The sequence below is a fragment of the Citrus sinensis genome, chromosome 5 (genome assembly GCF_022201045.2).
Source record: "Citrus sinensis cultivar Valencia sweet orange chromosome 5, DVS_A1.0, whole genome shotgun sequence".
NCBI lineage: Eukaryota > Viridiplantae > Streptophyta > Magnoliopsida > Sapindales > Rutaceae > Citrus > Citrus sinensis.
This window is the reverse complement of record NC_068560.1, coordinates 16651174-16659032: the sequence shown is the minus strand read 5'-3', so window position 1 is coordinate 16659032 and position 7859 is coordinate 16651174. Positions and strand designations below refer to the sequence as shown.

The 7859-nt window shown below is 31.4% G+C and overlaps 1 long non-coding RNA gene across 3 annotated transcripts; it reads right to left on the bottom strand.

Moving 5' to 3' along the window:
- Nucleotides 1-1912: 1912 nt before the first annotated feature.
- LOC127902758 (uncharacterized) lies at nt 1913-7454 on the bottom strand. 3 transcript variants are annotated; one of them, XR_008055327.1, is made up of 4 exons: nt 7269-7454; nt 7115-7191; nt 4613-4689; nt 1913-2014 (listed from the first exon to the last, which is right to left on the bottom strand). It is a non-coding gene; the product is annotated as an uncharacterized LOC127902758 (long non-coding RNA). The 3 variants fall into 3 exon arrangements; XR_008055325.1 differs by lacking the exon at nt 1913-2014 and having other exon boundaries at nt 4404-4689; XR_008055326.1 differs by lacking the exon at nt 1913-2014 and having other exon boundaries at nt 4404-4682.
- Nucleotides 7455-7859: the final 405 nt, after the last annotated feature.

Genomic DNA, 7859 nt, shown 5'->3' with positions numbered 1-7859 from the left:
TTGATACTTGAGTTGAGATATCTTATCTTACTTTAATTTGTATTGACATTGGTAGAATTTATGTTGTAATATGGTTAATATTTAAGAACAAAGTTATTGTAAAATCCATTATTCATAATTTTTATCCACTATATTTTTTCGTATTTTAATATTAATTTAATAATTAATATTAATTAATAATTATTATAATTTGATATAGTTAAATTTATTAAAATAAAAAATATTTTAATTATAAAATTCAAACCAAACCCAAATGGGTTGGTTTGGATTGGGTTAAAAATATTTAAGTTGGTTTGGGTTGAACCCAAAATTTTATGGTTTGGGTTGGATTGACTTAAAATCCAACCAAAACTAACCCATGCCCACCCCTAGCTATAAGTACCTATATAGGGTGTATAATATACCATTTCGAAGTTAGCAATGAGGGAAATCTAATCTACTACTGTAGCACCGCATTAGCCTCGTGGTTCGATTGAGAATTCTATTTATTTCATATTAGTTTACAAGTTTAAGTTCTATTTTCCTATTGTTTTCAAGATTTTTATCTTTTTTTCATTTAGATATAGAATTGAAGTAGTATTTATCTTATTTCAGTTAGGAGAATGTTATTATGCAGTAATATTTTAGGTTTACTATATTGGTAAATTCATGATATTTAGGCTTAGTTTAAAAGGAGTCCAAAACCCTAATTTTGTTATTCAGACTTTCATTAATAAAATATAAAATTTTCTAAGAGAGAAAATGCTCGTTTGGTATCTGTATTTTAATTTCAGTGCTTGTTTAGTCTTTATATTTTGAAAAATACCTCAATATACCTTGATATTAAATACGTTGCATTTTTTCCTTAAATTTTATTTACTTTTACAATAATTTCTTGGCAATAATATTCTTAAATTAATTAATTTATTTATAAAAAAGTTAATTGCCAAATTAATCAATAAATATCAATATGAAATAACTAGTATTTTTTGTACTTTTATAACAATCTTGCTAATAATTATTTATAAATAAATTAATATCAGCCAACTTAAAGTAATGTATATTCTTAAAGCAGTCTTACTAATAAATGCATAAAAAAATTTAATTTACGAAATTAGTCCTAAAACTAAAATAATAACATAAAAGTTTTTATTAATATTTATTTTGTTTAAGGCTGGCTGGATGAATTACCATTTTTTCATTAATATTCCCAGAAATATTATTCCAAGAGTATTATTGTAAAAAGAAAAAAAAATAAGGTTACCTGCACTTTAATTTAAGCAGCTGATTAAGTTAATTAGCACCAAGTAATTCACATACTAGTGATAAATTTCATTAGTAAATCATCATACCTGGGAGGAAACCAGCATCTTGACGCTTTTGTGACCAAGAAAATCTGCCAGAACCCGATTAATCAAGTTGTTACCAAACAAATGATCAATTTAATCATGCCTTAGTTTTTAATTTTTTAATTTTTTAATTTTTTTTTTTTGGGGAGAGGGGGTGGGGGAGACAATAAAAATTATGACATCATTTACATATAATTCTACAAAATCAATAGGACGCTTACATAGCACCTCCTACAGCTGGACCAGCAGTTTTGGTAAGCGACTCTACAGTCATAGCAGTCCATTGGCAGCTCCTCTTTGATGCTGTTCCTGTTGTTGCCATAAACCAACAAATTAAATTTAAACTTTGACACATACAAAATTTGAAAAAGTTGAAATCATGGAAATGTACTAGACAAACAAAAGAAAAAAATATTTACCACTGCTCTGTTTTGCAGAAGGAATAATCCAGTTATTATAGACACCTGCTGTTATAATTCAGGAAGAGTAAAAAAGAATTACAACATTTCTAATAAAAAAGACATAAAATAATTTTATACATACTTGCTTATGGATATGGATCAATGATTAGGATATCCACTTACAGATAAAACATTCTTCATTACAGAAGCACAGTTTATCAATAAGGCACGGCTGAACCCAGATAACATTGCTATGTAACTTGTCAAAAGAGGTATCGATAAAACCTGTACATACATAGACAATTACGTAACCAAATCCATGAAGAAAAGTATTTTATAAACAAATATGTTTGAAACAAACTATCAAATGGTCTAAATGCCACATGGTGTGTTCAAAATTTTACCCCTTCAATGAGCAGTTTTGTGGGGTTGATGCATGAGAAAACAAGTTAAGAAGAACGAGTAACATTTTCAGTTTTGCACTTGAGATGGCAAGAACTTTGCCGACATTTTCAGTTGAATAACTCAGACCCCCGTACTTCCTCGGGCTGACATCCTAAAGTGAAAATATCTAAAAAAATAGTTGCAACATTTATCCATTTGATTATGATTCAAAAAAGTACACAAATGGAGAAATTATTGGGATTGTTAAGATAGTTAAAATGGTTAGTTATTGTTTCAGTTTGTTAAGCAAGATAGTTAGAGTTACTGACGTGTTAGCTGACCTGGCATGAGTTAGTTATTTTGTTAGCAGTTTGTTAGTGCACACTGCTCAACTCTCAGGTGCTTAGCTCGAGCATATAGAATCTGAAATGTTCAGGAACCTTGTATAAATACATTTGCAATCAGCTAATGAATGGATGATTCATATTTACTTATCAAATCCAGCTCTTAGATGATCTCTGTTCTTTCTTTCATTTTCTCTCATTTTCTTACTTACCAAACAGATTAGAAACTTTTACTTGGTATCAAAGCCTGAGCTATCAATTCTCATGGCTTCGTCAAGCTTGAAAGGTTTGGTAGTTGTTCTGTTTTATCTTCAGTTTCATTTTGTGATCACAGAAACGTTAGGACTTGCGTTCATGAAAGCACATTAAATCACGGAAATTTTGTCAGACATGCATGCAAATGAAATTTTATCAGCAGTCTTGTAATTTTCTATTTTTGTTGTTGTCATCATTTTTTCACTACTAGTACTGTTTGAAATTCTAGTATTTTAGATGTGAAATTTATTATGTTAGATATTCGAGATATCTATGATGCTGAATACAGGGCATGTGTTGTCTAAATTTATTTTATTTTGTTTGCTTCACATCCTATTTTCAAAAACTTTGAAGAATGCTAAGAGAAGGAACAAAGGGCTAAAGAGTCAAAATGTAACATTGCTATTAATTTGTTAATTGCCATCATTTTTAATTTTTGCCCTGCTTGTTCTGTTTACCCATTTATTTCATTTGGTTTGCTCCACATCTATCTTTCCTAACTTAGGAAGGCAAGGATTTTGAAATCTTTGCTTGATAAAATTTGAAAGTTCTGAAGAAGATTCAGGTCACTCGTGTGCAGACTCTGGAATAAGAGCTGTGTTACTGTTTAAAAGTTTTCATGCTCTGGAATAAAATATGCTTTACTGTGTTACTGGTCAACTTCATTATTCTACTAATGCTTTACGTCATCTTCATTGCATCACTACATTGACAGCGTTGACAGTGTAACTAAAACCCTTGCGTTCACAAGCAATTTTGATCACATTAAACTTTTAAGAAGTTATCTTTTATAGCCATCTTCCGTATTATTAGGAGGAGGAGTCGTTTTCACTATTTTTAAGAAATTTTGATCACATTAAACTTTTGATCTGAGTTCATAACAAAAATCAAAACGGTGCATGACATCAAGATTATGATGAATCAAATTGATCTCCCAATACGTTAGTTCATAAAAAAATGCTTTTCTTCTTCCAAGTAATCTTGTCATTTCTTTCATTTTATTCATTCTCCTCTTTTCAAGTCTTCAATCTTATACTCAGTAAGTACATTACTGAACTGCTTTTTCACCTCAGCTCCAGACAACCGAGAAGGTGCTTGTCCCCACTCCAGTTTTATCAGATGGCACTATATTTTAGGAACCTATGATTTGTTGGTAAAAATCGACGGTGACCCACGTGACAATTTTCTACTATGTATCAACCAATTAGATCTAGTGTTTTGTTGGCAAACAAGAAATGCTTATTTACCTTTAATACTCCACCCAAACAAATTGGCATATGCTAGAAAGTCGGAGATAGTCCATAACAATGCTGCGTGTGACTTGAACATTTGATTACGTGATGCATTATGCATCATTCCAACCATACTAGCATCACTACCCGAGTCATGACTAACCTGTTTCTTAGTTAGATTTCAAAGATCAAGATGGCTCACCCTCCAATATCCAGTTTTAATACTTTAACCAATTGCCATTTATAATGATATGGTCTCTTGCCACTTTCCTTATAATGAAATATCGATATTACGACACTTCTTAGAAGGGCAATAAATTCTTTTATCACCAACAACATTCTCAAATGCAAAATCTATAAATTTTTTGACCCCATCAGTATATGAATTGGATATCTATTTGGCAAACCAACCCAACTCTGGTCCATGACTATCTCCTTTTAATGCACTAGAAAAATTAGTTAAATAAATCACTTTAATTCTTCATTTCTACTACTAAACAAGATATTTTCATGTGTGCGCAGTTTCGCAATATAATAAAAAAAATTATTATACAATTTTATGGTTTTATATATATGGAAGCAAGCAAAGCCACAAGAATCAAAGAAAAAGATGTGAAAATTAAAGTATATATACAATAATAATTAATCTAAAAAACAGTTTGCAATACCTTCTGTAAAGAAATATCCTCACCCACTGCTGAGAACTTCACTTGGCTATCAATTACAGATATATAAAGCCTGTTACCTAGAAACAAAAAATTAGGTCAGCCAGCTGAAACATATTTATAAACCAACATTGGAGATAGTACTCCATTTATAAAAAAAATTACAAGACTCAAAACCAAGTCAACTCAGCAAAATCATAACCGATTACATTCATCCCACTCAGCTCCTCCACTCCCATCAATATATCCAACATTCCCTTCATATTTACAAAAGGTAAGTGGTCCTATATATCCCACTCAAGAATGCATAAGTTTCTTCAATCTTAAGTATCTAAAGTTTTCCTCTACGTTTATAGAAACTTCGGAAGCATCTCCCTATAGTTCTTCAAGTACACGACATAGATATATGAGTGTTTATGAGTTATGCCAAAACAACACATGACACCCATTTGTCTAGTATGCACCCAGAGGACATGAGGAGCAGCTGCTGAAAAACCCATTTTTACGTGGGAAAAAAATTTCAGGCACTAGCTAACATAGAAAACTATGCATTACCAAACTGTCCAAGCCTAGATAATTCAAGAATTATTAATAGACATAAGATCCTCACTATCATCCAGAAGATGACACTAATAAAACATGTGTCTATTAATAATTTCTTAAAGGAGTTTAAGCTTTCAATGCATGTATCAAAAGTTTAAAATTGAATCTGAAACTTGAATAACACATAAAAATCATAAATCTCTTCATTTTATTCCTAATACAATGTAGCATTTTTTCACATTTCATTTCTTAAGCAAAACCATAAAAAATTACAAACAATAAATACATTTTCTAGCACTGATGCACATTATGTTTACTGAGCAATAAGTTTTAAGTCATTCATATTAAAATACTTCTTCCTATTCTATCAACAAATAACTAGTAAGTACACACAATTAATAAATTAAATGTAACCTGGTTGTGAATCTTGCAAAGTCTTCCTATTTGTTTTTTTTTTTTTGGTGGCGGGGGGGGGGGGGGGGTGGGATGGGGGGGGGGAGGGGGTGGTTATGCTCATTTGTATGTTGTTAACAGAAATTGATCCAAAGCCTCAGTTTTAATTAGCTTCATTATAGCCAATGATTAGGTGTTTAAAAACCAATGAATATTTTTTATAAGAAATCAACAATATTGTTGAAAGAAAAACCAAATAAAAATAATAAAGCAACGCATAGATTAAGGCTCTTTATTATCTAATAACTAATCAAACTAAGTTGTGGGCAAAGGCGAATATGTTTGTTTGGCCAATAATAAACTCAAGGAATCACCAATAATCACCTAGTTACTATTCCTTATGCCATGCAATGTAATGGCGTCGGTAATGGCGACAAGGCAGGCAATAACTAGCTAGCTAGTTATGATAGTTGCTTAACTTAACCTACTGGAAATCTGAAGACCAAAATGAAGAAACTTTGCCTAGAACTAGAATAGGAAAACATTCATACCCAAAACCAATATACATGATTAAGAAACTTGATTATATGTATATTTTTGTTTGCCACACCAAATCCCACTATTTCCATACTCATAAGCACAAAAAACCATCGCAAAAATGAATGACCATATAAAATAAAATAGGTCGTAGGACATTGAGAATTGGACAATATGATTTATGTACCGTAAAATAACTATATCTGCAGTCAACTATATTTCTGTTAGAACTCTAAAGTTTTCCATTAAATTTTTTTCCCTGTTAGGTAAACCACTTAACTGAAACACTTAAGCAAGATTGACAATCATAGACATACAAGTATTAATAGGCTCGTTCAAGTGAAATGAGCATTGTTTCACATATCCTTTAGGCTTTTAAGTCATTTAGAAGTCATTCATGTTAAACAATTTCTTCATATACTTTCAAAATAATTAGTACATACACAATTAATTAATTAAATAAATCTGTTTCAGCTAGCACAGGAACTTAAGCAATCAGAGCTAGTAGTTATAGCTAGGACTTGAATGAGGCACCTTTCAAAGTTCAAGAGGAGCATCTGAACAGAATGAAAGCAGTTTGTAGAAATGGTAGTGATGCTTTACATCTACATGCTTTTACACAATATGAACTTTCATTTATTCAAGAACATAACACTAATCCAAGCTCTTACTCTACAAGTCAATTCAGTTTGTAGATGCAAGCCATTGTAAAAACTTTTGTGTTATAATTTCCGAAAATGGAACATGACATTACTAATAAAGAATCAGCAATGTTATATAACTTATCAGACAATATAACAAGCACTTGGTGAGCATATAAGATAAACTAAAACAAGTTAATTAGAAAATGAAACTAAAACCCAAGCTCCGCTATTCATTGTAGAAGCTTTAAACATAAAATTAAAGTAAATCTAATAGCAAAACATTAGAATGGATGTTGGAATTAAAGCTAAATTCAATAGTAATCCAAATGAATCCATTTGAACTTCGTAAACTCCGCAGAAAAAAATTAATTTGAGTGAGCAAACTCACCAATGGCACAAGAACAGAAGGGCTTCAACTTCTAGGAACAAAAAAATTGCCGGTGGGACAAAAATTGACATTAATGGCTACAATACGAATTAAAGAAATCAAAACCTATAATTACAAGCTAAGAAAGAGAAGAAACTCATAATCACAAGCTTACCTGAAACGATGAGAGAGAGAATAAGATGAAGAAGAAGATCGCTGCCGTTTTACGCCATTCTCCGGCTACCAGTAAGGTTTAGGATGGCCAGGCACGCACGAGAGAGAATTTGGGACTTTGGTTTTCAAAATATTGACTTCAGCAAATAGTTTTCTATTTAGAAACAAATTTATAACTCCACCGTCAAAATAGGACCAACTACCGTAGATCATTGAATCTAGTCCACAATTGTCACCGTAACTAAATTTAATGGTTGGATTAGTATCATATAACTGTGACATCATAACTGGACTCGTCAAAATAATAGTACGCCAATTGGCTCTCTACCGTCACATGGTTAGTAACATAAGTGAGAGCAATCTAACCGTCACATAAACGGTCACAAAAGCAACTGACTGTTACAAATTTAGGAATGGCACATATTGTCGTGGGGATATGACCCTCGAGATTTTCCCAATTCAGGAGGGTGCATAATTTTTTACTTAATTTTTTATTTAGAAAGGGGATGGAGATATTTTTTTACCTAATTTTTTTATCCAATTTCTTATTCAGAGAAAGAATGAGGATGCGGCAGAATCCCTATCCCCCTTC